Raw genomic sequence first — 22775 nt, forward strand, 5'->3', positions numbered from 1 at the left:
AGCGATTCCTGTCCAAACCTTGGCAAATCTCGTGAATTGCATGCCTCAACGTGTACGTGCTCTCCTGAATGCTCGTGGGGGTTACACGAAGTACTGAACTGTAATTTTACTGTCCGTAATCCCAGTCGTAATTTAACTTTTGTTTTTGTTAAAAAAAAATTGGCTATTGTGCAAAATAAAGAGATACTTCTGGAAAACGTACAGAAGTTTAACACAGTACTGTCCATGAATTGAGTTTGATATCAGTTTACATCACTTTCAAGGATCAATTTATTTGTTTCGAAATGTCAAATGTGGTTTTTGTTTCTTTTAAAGGTCACATTAACAAAATCTAGAATAATTTCAACATAATTCCAATGAACTTTTGGTTCTAAGACATCTTGAAAAGTAAGTTCACCCCCACAAAAAAAATATTCCATATTAAATGCCAAGTCTGTATATAAGTGATAAGATATATATAAGTGATAAGATATTGTTACAGACGCGGTCGTGGATGTTAGTTTACCGAGCGGTTTGGTATGACCACGTCTGCACAAGTTACCCGATTATGCTCGAACGTTGACTAATCGCGCTACGCTAGATCAATTGAGGAAAGGACACACGGCTGGATTAAAAAGGACACGACACCAGGGATACGGTTCTCAAGACCCCCGGAGGAGGTTATATTATTGCGGAAGGTTAGATTACAACTACAAGAGGGACATCATAGAAAGACAGGCACTTAGACACACTTATATTAACCCCAACAGACGACAGATAAACGGGACAAAAACTGACTCACACGGGGATTGATGGCAAGGAAAGGCAGAATCGATGGCTCCAGGTGCACCTGGGCTCAGGGCAGAATCGACCTGGTCCGGTCCAGAGATGCGGGAGGTTTCACAGCGCTCGAGGTGGCGTCTTGTCGTCTCAAACTGGGGGCGCATCTGACGTCACGTCCGGCAAGTGGCTGCGTATATCCGGCGGGGAGTGACACGCCCTCGGCTCGTTAGCTCCGCCCCAGATGGAATCGGCACGTCGCTTCTCATTGGGTGCGTGCGGGGGGGTTACCGGCTCCGCCCTTGACGAGGTGCTGACAAGGAGCCCCTTCGTGGTAACCCCGTCGGAGCGCATGGTCATGGCGGCTAACCGAGCCGGTGTGAGGACGCACACTCCCCCCGCGCGCCGTTGTTGTAGTTGTTGTTGTAGCTGTAGTTGTTGTTGTTGTTGTTGTTTGGGGAAGAAGATGGGAGGAGGTAAGGGAAGGTCCTAAACTCACTACTGGTGCCATATAATCACATTCTGGTGCAACGAAGAGTCAGAATTAATGGAAACGAGTCCTTAACTGACATAGACTAAGAATAACTAGCAAGATGTCCGAAAGTTGTCTACGTGAGATGCGGTGGACCTGGGCACGACATTTAATGGGGGAAAAAGGGGAAGGTCGGTTCTACAGAGTGTTATTTACAGGCAATGGGACTAGGGAATGGGGGATTGGGGATAGTTGGGGAGTATTGGGGAAATAGGGGAATATTTACAAGCGGATATGGAGGCCAAATGCCATATTCGCAACATTGCACCCTTCTCTACCCTCGGGGCGTCCCGACCCGATAAATTTTTACCTACTTTAGTGTGGCACGCAGATGTAGTTCCCTCTACTATTAACTCTACCCTGAGTGCGACAGTTTTACAGATATTCACAAATGAGTAAATATGTCCCCCTGCGACGTTGCACCCTTCTCCTCACAGAAACACACCCACAGGATAACCGAATCCGGAAAGAATTCGCAAACTAAACATACAGCCGGTAGGGAGCATTATTTACAAGACTACGCTGCTATTTACACTACGATCCAGGACCTGTTTTTGGAGGGACACATGCAGATGTTATGCATAGAGAGCGCACGCATGCCAGCATCGATACACCAACCCACGAGTGCTCTGTGGCCTACGGCCTTTAATAACGTGCAGAGCACCCTTTCCCAGCACGAAAAGCACCACCCCATCATGTACAGTCAGCACCATCCGGTGCACCAATAAAGTGTCTATAAATCACCGGTGGTGTCGCAGCCGGCCGATGTTCTGCCGCTGGTCTTGCCTTCATGTGGTGCACTTGGCCTTCTTACTTCTTTAAAAAATCAAGAAAGGCGCCAACCGCGTCCATTTCTGTATTGTGGCCGTCAGGGGCCAACTAAGAGTGGTTCACCTGTTTGGCATAGGTGCCACGTTGACCCATAGGTCCTTCCACGGGTGGTGCTTGGCCGCAAAAGAACTGCGGTCCATTGTGGGTGGCCACAAACATTGCGGTCCATATGGTGTATCGATCCAGGCAGCAAACAGCGAAAGTGCAGGCCCACAACTGCGAAGCCAGCACCTCTCTCTCCTCTCTCTCTACCCCAAAGCCAGATCCTCGGAGGTGGGAGACAAAAGAAGCAGACAAGTGAGTAAGGTGGTAAGGGCGCAAAAGTGCACGCAATATAAGATGATGCACACTGGGGGCACATGGGAACCAGGTGAGACAGGTACGTTCCTATCGTACGCCCCCCCCCCCCCCCCACCAGGTAACCTACATGGCCCCTCCCTTACCCCTTACTGTATCCACAAAACACAACACTACCCATAAACATCTATTTTACAAATCAACAAACATCCCTACTGTCTTCCCCGTTCCTCCCATAAACCAAATTCGTCTTCTCTCCCTCCTAACCAATCAAATTTGCCATTTTCAACTTTCATCAAAATTTGCCATCTCCAACTGAACATCATAATTTGCCATTACCAATTCATCATCAGTCCCTCCTAGGGAGGGAGAGATGGAATCACCCCAATGTCTCATCCACGTCGTGATGCGTCTCACAAATCCACAGCAATCTCATTTCCTGCAACAAAACAAAGAAAACACAGGTGTGGAGTCATCATCATCACCACAGGTAAGTGGCTGCGTATGGTGCGACAGGTTCATCAATCCTAACTATTTCCTAAATGACTTTAACAACTTTACACTACCCGGGGTCTTTCTCCGGCCAAACCATTGGCCCTCTTACACTATGGGTTCTAAAAACCAATTTCCATTGGCCAAACTGTGGTGCTCTTCAATTTGGGGTCTCACTCCCCCGATTCATCTCCCGGTGCCCTCGTACAATTTCTGGGCTGCGACGTGTACCTCTCCCAGTGGGTCTACCCACCTGCACACCTCCACCACTGCAGTTGCCTCCGAGCTTACCTGCTCCTTACCCTAACCTAACTACCTGGGGAAGGCCCTCTGGCGCTCTCCCCACTCGGTGCCCTCTCTGGCACTGGGCTGCCCGATCCACACCCGGGATCCTCAGGCACCCACTCACAACTACCGGCTCCCAGAGCCCACCTGCGGCCTCACCTGGCCGACATCCTCACAGTGGTGGAGTGCCCAACCAACTACACACACTAACAGGCTACACGCCCAGCCATTTCCACAACACCAACGCACCCATCCACATACCATTCTGTCACCCGCACCACAGATGCCAATATCCAACCACAATTCACCTATACCCTCTACCTAACACTTACACTACCCGCCCCGGGTACTCGTGAAAGGGGTCCACTCTTCCCCCATCCACACCTTCGCACCATGCACACCACTCCGTACCACTTACTCCAACTCTCTCCACACACCTGTACTTGCACACCTGTGCTCTCACACCTGGTGCCACCTGCACCCTTCTCTCCCCAAGCGCATTCGCGCTGATCCACAACACTCATTACTCACACACTGTTCCACACACCTGTCCAGTTGCACACCTGTGCAATCACACCTGTTCAATTCTCACACACACGGCATCATCTCAGCTAACTACTCCCCTCTGAAACTTGCGCTTCCCAGTCGTCCCTTTAAACTATTGCGCTCCCACGTCATTATCATCCATACTAATCTACCTGCGTCCCCACTACAGGTATCAGTCACTAACTAAACTTAACGTCACCTAATGTCATCTTTCTAGATCCCTACAATATAACCTAACCCACCCGGGCTAGTTTTCACTGCCATACACCCCATAAGCTATTGCTCCTTTGCCCCCACCATGGGAAGGGTGGCAGGGATGCCACCCTTACCCACCGGGCCTATCGCTCCTCAATCCCCCAGTCCTCTGGCACTAATAAGCCCCCCTTATTCAGAGGTACTGGGTCCCGCCTCGGCATCTAAAGCCGAGGCAATCCACGGGGGCGCCTGCTCGCCGGTGTAAGGTCTTATCCGGTCGGCGTGGACGATCCGAGGGAGGGCTCGTGGCCCCATTTTGATCTTAATGACCACGTCACAGATTTGCGACAGGACGACTCCTGGGCCTTGCCAGGGGGAGGTGAGCTTTGGGCACCTTCCCTTCCGCCTCCGGGGATTAAAGAACCAAATCTTCATCCCCGGAGCGTATTGACTCCCCTGGCTCCGGTCGTCGTACCTGCGCTTCATCTTTTCCCCCGCCAGATGGAGTTGGCGGCGGGCGAAGGCATGGACTAGCTCCATGCCTTCCTCTAGGTGACGTGCGTACCCCTCCCTCGGCGGGTTAACCACCGTGTCTGGCACGGGACCGCATAGCAAGTCGGCGGGAGCCCGTAACTCCCGCCCATACATAAGCAACACTGGACTGCATGCGGTGGCCCCGTGCTGGCTGGTTCGGTAGGCCATAAGCAAATAAGGGAGATGTTCGTCCCAGTCATCCTGACGGGTGGCGGTGAACAGTGCCAGTTGTTGGATTAGAGTTCGGTTAAATCTTCCCACCATCCCGTCAGATTGAGGTCTTAAAGGCGTTGTTCTGGTTTTCCGAATTGACAGGAGACTGCACACATCTTTTAGCAATTTGCTCTCAAAATTTCGTCCCTGGTCGGTGTGCAACTCCTGTGGAATCCCATGCCGGCACACAAATCCTTCCACGAAGGCCTGCGCTACCACCCCTGCTTCTTGGTTGGGGAGGGCGTAGGCCTCCGGCCACTTGGTGAAATAGTCCATTACAACGAGGATATACTTATTACCTTGGCGGGTGCGGGGCAGCGGTCCTAGAATATCCATAGCCACCCGCTCAAGGGGGGCCCCCACCTGATGTAATTGAAGGGGGGCCCTCATCCTCCGTGCTGGTCCCTTTTTGGCAGAACAGGCGTCGCATCTCCGACACCAGTCCTGTATGTCGCGCCCCATATTCACCCAATAGAACCTCCGGCGGACCCGAGATATTGTCTTTGTCCTGCCCAAATGGCCGCCGGAGCGGGTACCATGCACCTGTTGCAATATGACGTTCTTGAATTTGTCAGGGACTATCACCAGCCAGGAAGTTCTATCAGAGGGAACCTCCACCCACTTGCGATACAAGATGTTGCCTTTCAATTCCAGGGTCTGCCACTGAGCCCAATATGCCTTTGTTTGTGCCCCGAGGGGGGTGACCTCTTCCCCCTTTGGTCTTTGCCCCAATTTGACCCATTGGAACACCGGCCCCAGAACAGGATCCTCCTGCTGGGCCGTGCTCCAAGCCAACTCTCCAAATTCTTCGTCCGCGGTTAGTGGCAAAATTGGCCCTCCCACCCGGGTTGCCCGGACAACGAGGGTCGGGTCCGAATCGCCCAATTGTTCCCTCTCCTCGTGTCTCGCACAAAATTTGCAGTTTTCCCCCAGACAAGGACGCCGAGAGAGTGCGTCCGCATTACCATGGGCCTTCCCGGCCCTATGGGCCACATCAAAATCGTACTGCTGCAACTTTTCCAACCACCTTGCAATTTGGCCCTCCGGTTCCTTGAACCGAAGGAGCCATTGCAAGGAGGAATGGTCAGTTCTAACCAAAAATTTCCGCCCGTACAAGTACGGGTGGAAATGGTTCATGGCAGCCAGCATAGCCAATAACTCTTTGCGAGTGACGCAATAATTTATCTCGGGCCTACTTAAGGCCCGACTATAATAACCAATCACTCTCTCCACGCCCTCCTGCGTCTGAGACAAAACTGCGCCCAATCCTTCCTGGCTCGCATCCGTGTCCAGGGTAAATGTCCCGTCACTAGTGGGGTAAGCTAGAAGGGGTGCGGATGTTAGACACCCCTTCAATTTTTGGAAGGCCTCGTGGCACTCCCGTGTCCAATTAAATCGCGTCCCCTTCTCCGTAAGCCGGTGGAGGGGACGGGCCAACTCCGCAAATTTCGCCACAAAGCGCCGGTAGTAGGAGCAGAGTCCCAAAAATCCCCGCACCTCTTTGATGGTACGTGGTGCGGGCCACTCCTCTACCGCTTTAATTTTGTCTGGGTCCGTTTTTACCCCCTCGCGGCCGATCACGTGACCTAGATAGGCCACCTCTCTTGCAAACAAAGTGCACTTACTCGGGTTCAGCTTCAACCCTGCCTGTCTGAGGCACCCGAACACCTGGTCCAAATTAGCTACTGCCTGGGGGAACGTTTGGGCATGTACCAGGACGTCATCCAGGTACACCAGGCATGACTGCCATGGCATGCCGCCTAGTACATGCTCCATCAATCTTTCAAAGGTGGCGGGGGCGTTACACAAACCAAACGGCATCACAGTAAACTGATACAGTCCCTTACCTGTGGAAAATGCCGTTTTCTCCTTCCCTGCCCTATCCATCTCCACCTGCCAATACCCACTCTTGAGGTCCAAAGTCGAGAACCAATTTGAGCCCGCAACGGCATCGAGGGTGTCATCAATCCTTGGCAGGGGATATGAGTCCTTGAGTGTCACGTTGTTTAGCTGGCGATAGTCCACGCAGAACCGCGTGGTCCCATCCTTCTTTTTGACCAGCACAACAGGTGACATCCAAGGACTTCCCGAGGGCTCGATCACGCCTGCGTCGAGCATTTTTTCAACCTGCTCGTCAGCTTCCGCCCTCTTGCTCCAAGGGAGCCGTCGGGCGGCCTGACGAATAGGCCTGGCCTCACCGGTGTGGATCTGATGTTTCACCAGGCCCGTACGTCCAATATCCTCGGTGGACAGGGAGAAGAGGTCCAAATGGGACCCAACCAGTTTGTGTAAGGCCTCCCTCTGGGTACCTCCCAACTCTACGCTACTACGATTTACCATCTCGCAAATGGGATCGGGCCAATTCCTACCTGTTATTGAAGGCTCCCCCCGGGGTCGGCTCGGCTGGACGTTCTCGCCCCTCACTGTCGCGACTTCCTCAACTGGGGTGCAGCCAGCTACCCTCGTGCCCCTTACTATAGTGCGTGGTTCTGTACTCATATTTATTACTCGGACAGCCACTACCGGTCCGTCCGTTTTTACAAGGGTGCGGCCCACGATTAAACCCGGTATGGACTGCACTGCCACCGGTTCGACCAGGCCGCAGGACTCCTGCCACGTTGGGCGAGCTGCCCACCGGGCTGGCACTATCGCCTCGGCCCTTGGGGGGATGGTCACGGCCTCGGAAGCCTCCAGCTCCGCTCTCTCGGCCGTGCTCACTCCCCCTAACGGCAGCTCTTCTACTCCCACCTGCAGGATCCCCCGGCACAAGTCGATTTTACAACCGCTGGCAGTCAACAGGTCCAACCCTATTAAACATGGGTCGCACACCTCCGCCACCCAAACATCTATCTCCCTCCTTACCGACCCTAACTTGAGGGTCACAGAACCACGCCCTATGATCGGGGCCGTTACCCCGGTAGCAAGCTGCAAACTATAATTTTGCAGGCGCTGGATCTTATCCCAGCCACCTGCGCTCGAATCAAGGACCACAGGGCTGATGATCGTGGCGCTAGCTCCTGTGTCCACTACGGCGTCTACCACCACGCCGGCAATTTTGCATCTAATTGTCAGGCTACCGGTTCCAATTTGGCCACAATAAATGACCTGTCGCGTCAATGAGGGCTCTCCTCCATCCTCTGCTGCCGAACACCGCCCTACGTGCCCGACACCTTCTAGTTTCCCGGGGTCTGGCGGGGGGGTGTCTGGGGTCGGCTAACCCGCTCCCCCCTGGGCGGAGTTGAGGACCTCAACCGCCGGGGATCATCCCGGCGCGCGGCTCGACAGTGCCGCGCCAGGTGACCCAGACGGTTGCAGGTATAGCACCTCACCTGATAAGGTGCTTGCCTCCGGAATTCCAAATTTCCCCCCCTGTAGGTCCGAATTGGATTACCCGCTCGTGGTCCACCGCGGGCCACCTCCGGGGCCGCCTGCCATGGTCCAGGTCCTGCCAGGCGCTGGTCCACCAGCCTCCGGACCATGCCCGCCAGGTCAGGACCCACGTCGGGGGCGGGCCCCCCACCTGGCGGACCGCCATTGCGAGACGCTCGCCCCCCCGGGCCAGGGGCCTCGCTGCTTCCCAACGGGCCGCAGCGTCAGCCGCCTGGCTCAGAGTCTGCGGGCGCCACATGGCGAGCTGTTGCCGGAGCTCAATGTCCGGGAGGGCCTGGATAAAATGGTCCAGCGCCAGGCTTTCCCGGGAATCCGCTGCCATGCTAGCATGTGCGATCCCCACTGCGCGGCGAATGTCGTGGGCAAGTTCCCCGATGGCTTCCTGGGGCTTGCGCTTTCGCAGCGCGAGCTGAGCTTTAACAAGCTCGCTCTGCTGTTCTATGCCGAATCGATTAATTAGGGCGTCGCGGAGGGCTGGCAGGGTGAGAGCACCCGCTGGTAATGCCGTCAGCACCTCCGCCGCCGCGCCGCGCAATGCGGCCACCAGGTGTACTCCACCTTCGTCCTCACCCCAACCGTTGCCCTTACACACACAGTCGAACTGCGCCAGGTACGCGCGTAGATCACTCTTGCCGTCATACGGCGCGAGTGGGACCTTGTGGGACCATCTCGTCTGCGAGTCGTTGCCCGCCTGCCGGACCCCGTGCGTCGCCCCTTGCGGGGTCAGCGCGGGGCCGAACCGGCCGGGCCCCCACAGTACATTACCCCCAAGGGGCTCTCGTGCCTCCCCGGTCCCTCCAACAACTACCCCTGTTGGTGTCGATGCATGGGTCACACCTCCGCAACCCGCTACCCATTCCATACCACCACAACCTTGCTCACCCACACCTCGCACCTCTCGTTCCATACCCTCCGGACCAGCCATACACCTCACTCGTGGCCTCTCACGAACATCCGGGTCTATCTCGACCCCCAAGCTTATTAAATCACCTGGCGCATCATACGCACGACCATATTGGTCACCACTTACACCGGGTCCTCTTTCTCTTCGCTTCTCCTCCATCACCTGCGAATCCCTCATCCGGTTAATGAGCACATCATCACGATCCGAACACAGACTTTGGACCAATTCTTTTACTTCCTCCTTTATCTCTTTCTTATCCTCTCTCCGTCGCTTCTTAATTTTGCTCACCCCTTCTTCCACTTCTTCTAATTTTTGCTTCATCTCCTTCATCTCTTCGTGCGCCCCTTTAAGTTCTTCCTCTAACTCCACTTTATTTTTTTCTATGTGCTCCCGCACCTCCCGTTCTTTAACCTCCATCACCTCTACCACCTTGTCCATTTTCCTCGTCAGGTCCTCATGTACCGTCTGACACTCTTTTTTAATTACCCCTACGTCCTTTTTCATCTCCTTCTGTGTCGATTTTAATCCCTCTATTACCGCTGTGTTCTTCTTTACCTGGTCCCCCAACTCCTTTTGTCCTACTGTCAGTTGTTCTACTCCCAGCGTCAACTCCTCTATACCCCCTTGCAATTTTACAGTCCCCTTTCTCACCTCCTTCTCCATGCGCTCCTTACAGTGCCTCACCTCCTCGCGCACTCCTCCGACCTCCTCACTCACTCCTCTTCTGATCTCCTCTCCCATCACTTGCATCTCCTGCCCAGATGCCACCCTCATCTGCTCCATTTCCTCCCTGTGAGCATCCAGTTTGGTTTCTACCCCCATTCTGACCCCCTCTATCTGCTGCCCCATTTGGTTAACTTCCCTTTCCGCTTGGTCCCTCATGTCCCTCAATTTGCCTTCCATCCTGTTTTCTAACCCCTCTAACCCATTTTTCACTCCCTCTATCTGATTCTCCTGGGCAGCCATTCTATTTTCTACCCCTTCTAACCCCTTTTGCATCCCTTCCATTTGATTCTCTTGAGCGGCCATTCTGTTTTCTACCCCCATTAACCCATTTTTCACCTCTTTTATCCCGTTGTCTAACCCCTCACCGGTACCCCTCGCTTCGTCCCTCATTACCCCCATTTCGTTTCCCATTACCCCCATTTGGTTTCCCATCCTGTTTTCCATCCCTTTGAAATTATCGTCTGTTTTTACCATAAAGGCCATCATCTGTTTCATAAACAGGTTCCAATTCATTGGCATCTCGGGTTCGGCTACCGCGACCACGGCCGCGGCTAAATTTGGTGCCGCTACACCCACGTGCACGACAACGCTATTTTGCGACCCTGCCGCCCTCACTGCTTCGCTCTCCTCGCGTCCCTCAATTTGGTCCTGGACCGACCCTGCCTCACTCTCCCCTACCGGACCCCAGCCGACTTGGTCTGCCATAGCGCGACTTTCAAAATTCGGGTTTTTATTTCCGTATAACAAAATCAAATTTCGCCGTTATAATTTCGTCGAGCGCAGTAAACGCGCTCCGGATCGATTCTACCTCCCAAAGTTTGGGCCTAACAAATTTAGTCCCGGGTCCGAATTCCACTCCTCGACACCAATTGTTACAGACGCGGTCGTGGATGTTAGTTTACCGAGCGGTTTGGTATGACCACGTCTGCACAAGTTACCCGATTATGCTCGAACGTTGACTAATCGCGCTACGCTAGATCAATTGAGGAAAGGACACACGGCTGGATTAAAAAGGACACGACACCAGGGATACGGTTCTCAAGACCCGCGGAGGAGGTTATATTATGGCGGAAGGTTAGATTACAACTACAAGAGGGACATCATAGAAAGACAGGCACTTAGACACACTTATATTAACCCCAACAGACGACAGATAAACGGGACAAAAACTGACTCACACGGGGATTGATGGCAAGGAAAGGCAGAATCGATGGCTCCAGGTGCACCTGGGCTCAGGGCAGAATCGACCTGGTCCGGTCCAGAGATGCGGGAGGTTTCACAGCGCTCGAGGTGGCGTCTTGTCGTCTCAAACTGGGGGCGCATCTGACGTCACGTCCGTCAAGTGGCTGCGTATATCCGGCGGGGAGTGACACGCCCTCGGCTCGTTAGCTCCGCCCCAGATGGAATCGGCACGTCGCTTCTCATTGGGTGCGTGCGGGGGGGTTACCGGCTCCGCCCTTGACGAGGTGCTGACAAGGAGCCCCTTCGTGGTAACCCCGTCGGAGCGCATGGTCATGGCGGCTAACCGAGCCGGTGTGAGGACGCACACTCCCCCCGCGCGCCGTTGTTGTAGTTGTTGTTGTAGCTGTAGTTGTTGTTGTTGTTGTTGTTGTTGTTTGGGGAAGAAGATGGGAGGAGGTAAGGGAAGGTCCTAAACTCACTACTGGTGCCATATAATCACATTCTGGTGCAACGAAGAGTCAGAATTAATGGAAACGAGTCCTTAACTGACATAGACTAAGAATAACTAGCAAGATGTCCGAAAGTTGTCTACGTGAGATGCGGTGGACCTGGGCACGACATTTAATGGGGGAAAAAGGGGAAGGTCGGTTCTACAGAGTGTTATTTACAGGCAATGGGACTAGGGAATGGGGGATTGGGGATAGTTGGGGAGTATTGGGGAAATAGGGGAATATTTACAAGCGGATATGGAGGCCAAATGCCATATTCGCAACAATATACATAAGTGATAACATATATATAAGTGATAAGATATATATAAGTGATAAGTTAAAAAGGGGGGGTTGGGGATTTTAACGGGCTACCGCCGCCTTTTTAACTATTATATAAATGATAGAACCAAGTATCAACCAGACTAAAGAGTGGAGGTGTAATCAACCTTGGTATATAAATGGAAAACATAATGAATGTGAAAAATATCAAATAGGTATAATTGAAAAGGCAACTGGTAAAAAAGTTCACAAAACAAATAAGAGAATTAATTTAAATACCGGTGAATTGGGTAAAAAAAGATGGAAATATTTTTGAGTGGACGGAAAACTTTGATGGTTGTCAGGAAAATATAGACTTTAATTTAAAAATGGTATGTGGCACTGGAGGCGCTCAAACAAGAACATTGAGGGAGGTTTACCATTTTATCTTAGCTCAGTTAAAATATCTTAATAAAAAACCAAACTCAAACATATTTTTTGTTAATGTATTAGACGGTGAGGAGAGTTGTAGGAGAATTAAATTATTTCCCACACATAAACAAATATTTGTAGGGTCGATATTTGAGTGGGTTATATTCACCAGATGATATTAAGAGTAAAAGGTTAAAAGGTCCATAAGGTCAGAAGGATCACAGGTGTTTAAGTGGTCTAATGAATAAGGATAACATGTCAAAAGGTTAGAAGGTTCGTAAAGAACAGGGTGAGAGAAATATAGGTGTTTAGGGTCAATGAGGGAGGGAAAGAATTAATATGGAAGTGAATGGGTCAAAGATTAATCTGCCAGACGATATGTAGAAGAAGGATGATAGGTCTATAAGAGAAAACAAATATTTGTAGTGTTTGAGTGGTCTAATGAACAACATTAAGGATAGGTACTACAGACAAAAGGTTCATAAAGATGAGGGTGGGAGAAATAGAGGTGTTTCTGATTTTTGAAAAAGACAAGGGGGTAAATGACATTAGATAGGGATTTCCCATGTTAAACGGAGGTGTCCCAGAAGCAACATTATTACACTACTATCGGGCTATAATGGCTTAATCGGGCTAAAATGGCTTAATCGGGCTAAAATGGCTTAATCGGGCTATAATGGCTTAATCGGGCTATAATGGCTTAATCGGGCTAAAATGGCTTAATCGGGCTATAATGGCTTAATCGGGCTATAATGGCTTAATCGGGCTAAAATGGCTTAATCGGGCTATAATGGCTTAATCGGGCTATAAAGGCTTAATCGGGCTAGAATGGCTTAATCGGGCTATAATGGCTTAATCAGGCTAAAATGGCTTAATTGAGCTATAATGGCTTAATCGGGCTAAAATGACTTAAACGGGCTAAAATGGCTTAATTGGGCTATAATGGCTTAATCGGGCTAAAATGGCTTAATCGGGCTAAAATGGCTTAATCGGGCTATAATGGCTTAATCAGGCTAAATCTCACACTCTTACGATGTCTCTCCGAAAAGACCGACTGGACAACCCTCCCATCTACTTTCTGAATAATCCTCTCCAAGAAGTTCTGTCACTGAAACTTTTGGGTCTCACTATCTGCCATGATCTTTCCTGGGAAAACCACATTTCAAATCTGGCCTCCAAAGCCAGTCGCCGCCTGGGCATCCTCCGTCGTGCGAAGTCCTTCCTTGGCACACCTGAGCTCCTCACCACGTACAAGGCTTTCATCCGCAGCTCAATGGAATACTGCTCTCCCCTCTGGGCTGGTGCTCCTGCCTCACACCTAGCTCGTCTTCACGCTGTTGAAAGCAAAGCATTCAGAATCATTGGAATCTCCCACGATGAAGCTAACTCCAAGGGCCTCTCACTCACTCACCGCAGGCAGCTTGGTGGTCTTTCCGTCTTCTACCGACTCCTCTCTGGCCTTGCCCCCCCAGCTCTCTCTGGGCTCTGTCCCGCAAATATTCCTACAGGTCGCACAAGATCTGCCTGCAACCCTCTTATGGTTAAACTGCCAAAATCAAGACTCTCTGCTCACCTTCATTCCTCTTTTCTCCCGCCTCTGGAACAAACTCCCTCACTCTCTTCAATCCCACTCCACCCTCCAGGTCTTTAAAACAGCTGTTCACCACCATCTCTTATCTTCCCCCATCCAAAACCTTGATCTTTTCTATCCCCAATAATTTCACCCCAATTCTACTTTTTGAAATACCAACTTCTGTCCTGGAAGTCCTTGGTGTCCTTGTATTTTATACTTCTCCCACCCCCCCCCCCTTCCCACGCCTCCTCCCCCCAAGCCCTCTCCCTCCCACACATCTCCCTGCTCTTAAATGTTGTGTGCTCTCAAGTGTTTGCGTGCTTCCCATTCTCTTGTCTTCCGCTCCCTTTTTATATATTTTGTTTGTCTGGTTGATTTGTTTGTGAAGTAAATGTCAGCTCTTTCACGAGCCTCGATTCAGTATAGAAAAAAAAAAAAAAAGTGTATGTTAGGAACATTTTGAAAATAAATATGGATATATGGCATTACTAAAAGAAACCAAGCAATTGAGAGTTCTTGGATTAATGGGATATAAATAAATGCATCTACAAGTTGATGGTTTGTAAAAATTTAGTTCTGGATGATACGAAAACGATGAACAATGTTGACAATATACAAAGAATGTGACTTGTTATTTTTTGGGGGGAAAACATGTCGTTTAAAATATTTGGCTAAGTTTTTTAAAATGAAGATGTTCTACAGCACTCTTACGGTTATTTATATGAATAACGGACAATTCCATGGCGAGAGAAAATGGTTGATATTAATAAAAAGGAGAGGAGGAAAATACAGATCTTGGCAACAGATTTGTAAAATAATGAATGTGAGATAATGAAAATAATGTGAAAGAAAATTGTTAAGGATGGGACAATTGAGGCCCATTGTATTATTATTATTATTATTTTGTCTATTTGTTATAAAATAAAGAAAAAAAAGGAGAGGTAATGATGATTTCAAGGAATTATGTGCTGAAAGTAATATGAATCTGTAATGATGATTTCAAGGAATTATGTGCTGAAAGTAATATGAATCATATAATCATATAATTATGTGTTTGACATTTTAAAATTTTTTGTTGGAAGATTGATACAAAGGAGATCTGTGATAATTATGATAAGAATGCATAAATGGTTAATTTTGGATTCTTGCTTTGATTCGATTTGGAAAAAAATATTTTGCTGATGCTTGGTTGAGCACCTGTGAATTACACGAGACATTTTGGAAGCAAAATATGAAAGTAAGGTTGATGAAAGAAGACGAATTATTTAAAAATTACAGTAAGATTGATTTCCTTCTCTCCTTCTGGTGAGAGGACCACATGATTGTGCAAATATAATGAAATATAATCTTTCAAATGTTCTCGGGGAACTTGTGAACCAATGTAAATTGTTATAAGGTTGGACATAATTGGGATATTGATTACTTTGTCAGTTATAATGTGTTAATTCTATGTTTTAAAAATGATTTGCTTGATCCAGTGTGTGGGAAAACAGGCTCTGGGGTGGTTAAATGTAAGAGGACGTAGAGCCGTCTCAATAGGAGATTGGGCTGGGTCGCTACTTATTCCTCAGTATGGGACAATTAGATTAGGACAGGAGTTGATAAGATTGGCATCTAGCATAGAACGGCTTGCCAATGAAACTGCTGAAGTTGAAGTGGAAGTGAATGCTGAAATGGTAGCAATGAGGACCGTTGTTATGTAAAATAGAATGGTTTTAGACTTGTTGCTTGCTGAAAAAGGCGGAACTTGTGCCATAATTGGCTCAGAATGCTGTACCTATATTCCAGACAACTCTGAACGTATTACTGATTTGATGGAAAAAAAATCAAGAACGAAGGGGCAAAATTGCATAATTACTTTACTAAATGCTTCACTGCTAAATTCTTCGCAACTACATCTCCCAAACCTCCAAGTCGCAATGAGACTTTCCGAGAGATGTGCATGATTGATCTGTATTGATACCATTTGATGTTACACTCTCATACTTCCCCTCACTATTTAGATGGTTCCTGACATGGAAACCGAAAGAACAATTGGACGCACTGCTATCACAAATAAGGGATACTGCCAGACGATGGGCTAAGCAAATGGCCTACGTTGGAGACCTTTATTCACCTGTTAAAAAGTCTGCCCGGGCTACAAGAAGGTATATCCGTGGAGAACCATTGGACAGGGATCCTCAGGTGAATTTGGGAAAAATTTAACCTGAGGACCGAAGGGAAAAAAAGGGAACAGGAATTATTTGTGAAAGCAGGGTTAAAATTCTGAATGATTGTTCCTCAAAACAGGGTCAACCTGTGACTGAGATGACTAAATTGAACACTTCTATGTTGTGGTCCTGGATACAGGACCAGAGGAGAGATATTGTGGAAGTGTAAATTTATGGAGCAAGTAATTTCTATGAGCCAAAAACCTGCTTTCCTAGTCTGCAAGTTTTTTTGTGGATTCCATGCAGAATTTGGGATTCCCTGCAGTTGGCAAGTTATCTCTGGTCATTTATGACGAAGGGTAATATTACATATGGGATGTTCTTTTCAAATAATGCAATGTTGGATTTAGTATGTCTCATTGAAGTTCCATGAGTAAGATATTGGTTTTCTTAGTACTAGGGCATGCCCGTACGTGGGTGCAATGCCCGTACGTGGGTACGTGGGTACGTGGGTGCGAGTACGGTGACAATCCCCCCCCTCTATTTACATGAAATGGTTTGGTCCATGAAATGTTTTGGTTCATTCGCAACGCCAAAGCGAACGGCGAACGCTTTACATGAAATGGTTTGGTCCATGCAATGTTTTGGTCCATTCGCAACGCCAAAGCGAACGGCGAACGGCTTGCGAGTACAGTGACAATCCCCCCCCCCCCCCTCTATTTACATGAAATGGTTTTAATTAGTTTTAAAACATAGTTTAACGCCAACATAGCGGCAACATAGTTTGCCAACGTGAAATAAATGAATACGCTCTCAAATGTGCCGTCCGAGGCAGAGTGTGTTCGCCACGTTCGGCACACGCGATAGCTCGCTGCTCTCTGATTGGTTGAATCGTTTTTTGGACATAGCTCGGTAAGTAATTGTCCAATTAATATGAAACCTTGAAAAGGCACATCCTCGGGTCCCCAGCAATATACCTGGCAAGTTTAAAGTATATCGGACCCGTGGTTGTCGAGAAACAGCGGTCACAGACAAACAAACAAACAAACATACATACAAACATACACACAGAGATTAGTGGAATTATAGATAGATGGCTGACAGCTGACATCGCAATATCTGAGTAAATTAGGATTCAGAACTGTCCATTGTTGGTGAAAGCTAATTACTATTGGTGCTTGCTTAGCAAGGGGCCTGACAAACAAGCTTTCTTTGTGACTGTGAATAAACTACTTCGTACAATGCAAATACTTGGTAATTATTGCAGAGTCAAACAATGGGAGCGGATAAATCGCTCTTTGCTGACCGTTGTAAAGACAGTTCAGCGCACGCTTTTTTCTTTTCACTTGTAGTTTATTTAATAAATTGTTTTATGGAATTGTTAGCGTCCTCAGTGGAATCTTTCAAAATAACGATAATTAAACATTGAATCGAAATAGCTTATTAGTATTTGATAAAGGTTAGTCTAAAATATAGAAATAACTATTTTAAAAATCCATGCAGGCTAGCTCTCTCCGGTTCTCTGATATGAGTTCATACCTCTTACTTATGAGGAAAAGATGTGATTGTCATAGCTACTGAGTGACCTTTTATTAAATAAGGACTTTCTTATTTCTATGCCTGTTTGTATATTTTCGAAATATTAAATCATAAATGTCCCTGCAATGGCATTATAAAACGTCGCTACAACGTTTACGCAACGTTATGAATGATAGTGCCTTGGTGCCAACCAGTCTGGAGCAGCCCATTCTTATCATCAAAGGATTTGAAAATGCAGATCTGCTCCCAGCGGGGGCACTCCCATCCCAAGATTTCACTCGACCAATCACATTGTATCCTCCTATCCTTGCGCCCTCCCACCCAAACTTTGCCCAACCAATCCTACTGCTCTCCTCCCCTCTCTTCGCTCCTCCCCCCTCCACTTGCTCCTCCCACTTGAAATTGTATAAAAATCAGAAGCTAATGTTCACATAGCTAGGATACTTCACTTGGCTGGTTGATTCTGTATGGTTACACTGTATGTTGACTGTATCCTGTGCATGCTACTGTATCTCTATGATGTTTCCTTTGATGTACATCTCCACTGTACCAGGATTTCACTTGGGACCTTCTGTGAATCTTGAAATGTGCTTTTGTGAAATTGTAGCATGCTCTCCTTGGTTTGATAAGGGTTATTGTTTTCTTGCTGTGTATTTATTTGTAGACAGAAAGTGTCATCCTCCTCGGGAATTAAAATTTGTGACTCTCTTCTGACAAGTTGATGGACATTGAATTTTTGGTTCATCTATTACATACTACTGTAGGAAAATATCCCTAACAATGCTATCTTACAGAAATGGAGGTATGGACAAAATTGAACAGAAACTGTAGATATGGTGAGGGGAAGGCTAGAGAGATTCGAAAAAGGACTACCGAGTGTAAATTATTGCATTTCTAACGAGAACGACACTCGGTAGACAGCATTCCTCCACCAGGCTGAATGGTTTGTTTTGTATCACATTGATAGGCTGGATCTACATCCAGACCTGAACCAGGTGTTGTCATCTACCCAACTAATCCACCAAGTTTTTTTTCATAGTCCGTCCACAACGTTTTTTAATATCATACTGTATATCGTTTTTGAGCCTATCTCCCAATAGTGAAGAATAATTTTTCAAATTCTCCTATCCGGATTTGGCTTTTCACCAACGTAATCCATTTGTCCTGGTCAGATACCCAACCTGTCCATCATGTTTCATTCAAATATGAATTTGAATGAGGATTGTAGAAAGTGACAAAGACATCCTCACAAACTGACAAACAGGTGAATAAATATCCTCCGTCCATCTATGGTGTGGCAGGTAAAAATAATTTATCCAGTCAATGAATTTTAACGATTGGTGCTTGGGAAGGTTGTATCTATCTGTTGGTCTCTATTTTTTGGTTGAAGACCAATTTGATGTAGGTCCAGATCGTGATTCTTAACAATCGAGAGATTGGACCAAAAACGATATGTAGCACAATATTCAAAAAAGTTGTTGATGGGTTATGACAAAACTTGGTGGACAGGTTGGATGTGTGACAATGACGAATTGATTAGATTTTGGTGAAGGTCCATATCAGGATACTAGAATCTCTTAAGTGATTCTTAACAATTGAGAGATTGGGCCAATATGTAGCACGATATTCAAAAAAGTTGTGGATGGTGGATGAGTGGTGAGATGGTGGTTATGACAAAACTTGGTGGATGAGTCGGGTATGCAACAATAATAAGCCAATCAGATATCTGTTCAGGTCCGGATGCAGATCTGGCCGATCGGTTGGATACAAAACGTAAACTGTTCACTGTTCAGCCTGGCAGAGTATGCAATGTATATAATAAGGTATGCTCTCTATCAATTGCTGTTCTTGTTATATATTGTGTTTTTTGAAGCCTTGTTTTATCGTGATTGTGCCAAGAGGTTCACTATAGCAAATGTAACATATTCCATCATTTATAATATATTTATGTCTGGAATTCAAACATCTTTGTGCTTTTTCATATACTAGGGCATGCCCGTACTATATATATGCCCGTACTATATATCTATCTAAAATTATATCCCCCCCCCCTCTATTTACATGAAATGGTTTGGTCCATTCGCAACGCCAAAGCGAACGGCGAACGGCTTGCGAGTACAGTGACAATCCCCCCCCTCTATTTACATGAAATGGTTTCGTCCATTCGCAACGACCACAGAACCCCCCCCCCCCCCTCTATTTACATGGAATGGTTTGGTCCATTCGCAACGCCGGCACACGCGATCGTTCGCTGCTCTCTGATTGGTTGAATCGTTTTTTGGACATAGCTCGGTAAGTAATTGTCCGATTAATATGAAACCTTGAAAAGGCACATCCTCGGGTCCCCAGCAATATACCTGGCAAGTTAAAAGTATATCGGACCCGTGGTTGTCGAGAAACAGCGGTCACAGACAAACGTACAAACGTACAGACAGAGATTACTGGAATTATAGATAGATGATATTCCCTGCCACTGCAAAATGCTGCTCCTGTTACTGATTTTGAAATTCACACTTTGCTGCTAATTTCTCAAATAAGTTATGCATAAATATTTCTTGTATGTACCCACAGAAAAAAAACGATGCAGAGCTTCTACCTTTCTTCAGGCGAGATGACCATCATGACTTGGAGGTATGTCGTAGTTTTGCGCTTGCCAGCGCTGACTATGGGATGAAAACCTCCTGCCATTCGAACATTCTGGATTTTGATACTGGGGTAAATAAGACTTCAACTTGGAACAGAAAAATTGAAGACCAGAGCAAGGTTTGGCGACAGACAAGAGGAGCTTCTGTGGAGATGCAGAAGCTTTCCCAGAAAGAGAAAAACTATCGGCTTGATGGCATCGACTTGGAAAAGGAACGTGAACTTAATTTGGATCTGGAATCATTAATTATGCCTATCAGAAATGACAATGGTGAGCATCGACTGGAGAATCGGCAAACTACTGGTTTGTGCAACAGTGATCTTGACACTGGCCTAAAAGAGTTCACCCACCTCATCTTGGCAAAAAAAGCATGACAGTTTGCCAAGCGGCCTAATTTCACCATCAAATGCATATAGAAAGTCTCCTACCCTGCCATCTACTATTTCAGTACCGCAGCCTCCAGACGTCCTGCGGTATTCTTTGGGTCATAATGCAAATGACCCTCCACCAAACGTCTTTGGTAATGAAGTCTCTCCACACCATCAACGTTATTTTCCTGAAAATAAAACTTCTTCAGAGCCATTGATTGATGCTCGTATGAATAGCAGTTCTTTAAATTTGCATAACATGTCAACCAACCTTTCTGCAGCACAAGGCCCATCTGTCTCACATCAAGACCCATACCATTCAAATGAAACTGCCAAGCATACTTATGATCAGCCCATGGAAGTGGATAAAAACGCTGCTTTATGTTCAAACAATCTAATAAACCATAGCATCATTCGTTTTTCTCTCACCCCACCTTGCCACTTCAATGCCAGCAGTGATGATCAAGCTCGTATGCAGGCTAGCCAAAGAATCTGGGAGACATCGAAATCTATAGAGCCTGAAAGGTTACAATACTTGGAAGACTTGAGTCCAAGAGAAACTGAAAGCCAGAGGAGCCAGAGATCTGGTACATTTTTAGGCTCAGGAGATGGAGAACGTGGGACATTGAGGTACGTGGACGGTTGGGATCGGGTGAAGCCTGAAGGCAAGGAGAGCCGAACATATGGAGAACTTTTGCCTCTAAAAAATATGAGAGAAAGGCAATTAAACGATTGGGCCCCAGAAGGACATGAGGACCAGGGCAGCTTGATATATGGAAGAGCCATGGGGTCATGGGAGCGTAAAGGCCATGAAGGATTGGAACAATTTGATGCCTGGGCTCCAATAGAGCCTACTGACCAGCAAGGTTTGAGATGCCGGATGAACCTGCAGCTTTGAGGAGCCTTATAGTTGAGAAGATGAGAAGGATGGTGCAGCCGGGACAGCAGTATGCCTGGATGGTGGAGGAACATGGTCTTGTTGGAGAGCCTGGAAGGTAAAAGACCAAAGGATACACAAGTAAAGTAAACCCAGACACAGGAGAAGGCCACACAGCTCATAAAGCCCTTGTCATCTCCCCCGGATAATGGAAACTGGCGACGTGTTGAATTTTGGAAGCAAACTAGACTGTAGATAAATACTAAAAGTATCAGGTCAATGATCTCCAGTGGTTCACGAGAAGGCTAATGGATTGCGTTCAGGGTACATCCACCTTATTTGAAATTCCAACTTCTTTCCTGGAAGTCCTGGCAGTGTCCATATGTTTTATACCTCTCCCACTGCCCCCTTCCCACGCCCGCCCCCCCCCCCCCAAAGCCATCGCCCTCTCTCAGATCTCTCGATGTCTCCATGTCTCTCGGTCCCTGCTCTCAAATGTTGTGTTTGTGTCCTTCCCCCTCTCTCCCCATCTTGTCTACCGCTCCCTATGTTATATGTTTTATGTGTCGGTTTGTCTTTCTGTGTAATTAATGTTCGCTCTTTCACGAGCCTCGATCTTGTATACAAAACAAAACAAAACAAAACAAAACAAAAAAAAAAAAAAAAAGAAAAAAAAAAAAAAAAAAAAAAGTGGACCCATTGGTTTGGTTCAGTGTTGCACCATCGATGCTTGAGGGGTTGTATATTTTGTTAATAAAGAAATGAGTATGGTCAAATTTTTTTTCTGGTTTTGAACACAAAAGCTGTGAAGGGAAGTTGCACAGCAGATTCATAATAATCTTTATTCATCATTTATATATGAATATATAATAATTTTTATATATAATAATAACATGAATATATAATAACATAATTTCTATTCATAATCTTTATACATAAGAAAAAGCAGATTCATAATTCATAATTTCCCCATGTTAAAAAAAAAGATGCACATTGGCATTCAAAATTGACCTATTTTGGTTACATTATTGTGTGACTTTCAAGAATTTTTTCACCAAAATGAGACCTGAGCCTCAAGTCAATATTCTATGAAGCATTTTGATTATAAGGTTGAAGCTTATGATGCTTCCAGAGCCAGGGGGTTGTTGTTGGATATTCACATCAGTACTGTCGTTGGAATCAACCTGACCATTGTAAATTGCCTCTTTTATATTGTGATGTCATTACAGTTAATAAAAAGCTCCATCTTCAATCACAGAGTGTTTACATAATCATAAATGAAATGGGCACTAATTAAAAGTAAAGGTTATCAGAACAAAATAAAATCCGATTTGATTTTGAAAGTGTTTCAAGACTGCCAGGCTGCAAGATCTTGATTATAATGGATAACCTACTTGCTATACTTCTTCACAAAGTTGTAATTCTGCCCATAATAAATGTCAACATTCCAGTTGCTGGAAAAAAAAAAGGTTATTTTTTTCCCCCTTTTTTCCAATTTAAGGTTTTAGTTAGGTTGTAGAAATTCGAAATGTGCATTCCCAATGAGGTTATTAATAA

At 46.9% G+C, this 22775-nt stretch overlaps 1 protein-coding gene across 1 annotated transcript in view; it reads left to right on the forward strand.

Annotated features, from left to right (window-relative positions):
* Nucleotides 1-22470, forward strand: part of LOC137437943 (uncharacterized) — an 81479-nt gene extending 59009 nt beyond the window's left edge. Inside the window, exon 7 of the transcript XR_013620983.1 lies at nt 19901-22470. The gene's annotated coding sequence lies outside the window, so the exon portion shown is untranslated. The remainder of the gene's footprint in view (nt 1-19900) is intronic.
* Nucleotides 22471-22775: the final 305 nt, after the last annotated feature.

The sequence above is a fragment of the Myxine glutinosa genome, chromosome 12 (assembly GCF_964187855.1).
Source record: "Myxine glutinosa chromosome 12, kmMyxGlut1.1, whole genome shotgun sequence".
Lineage (NCBI taxonomy): Eukaryota > Metazoa > Chordata > Myxini > Myxiniformes > Myxinidae > Myxine > Myxine glutinosa.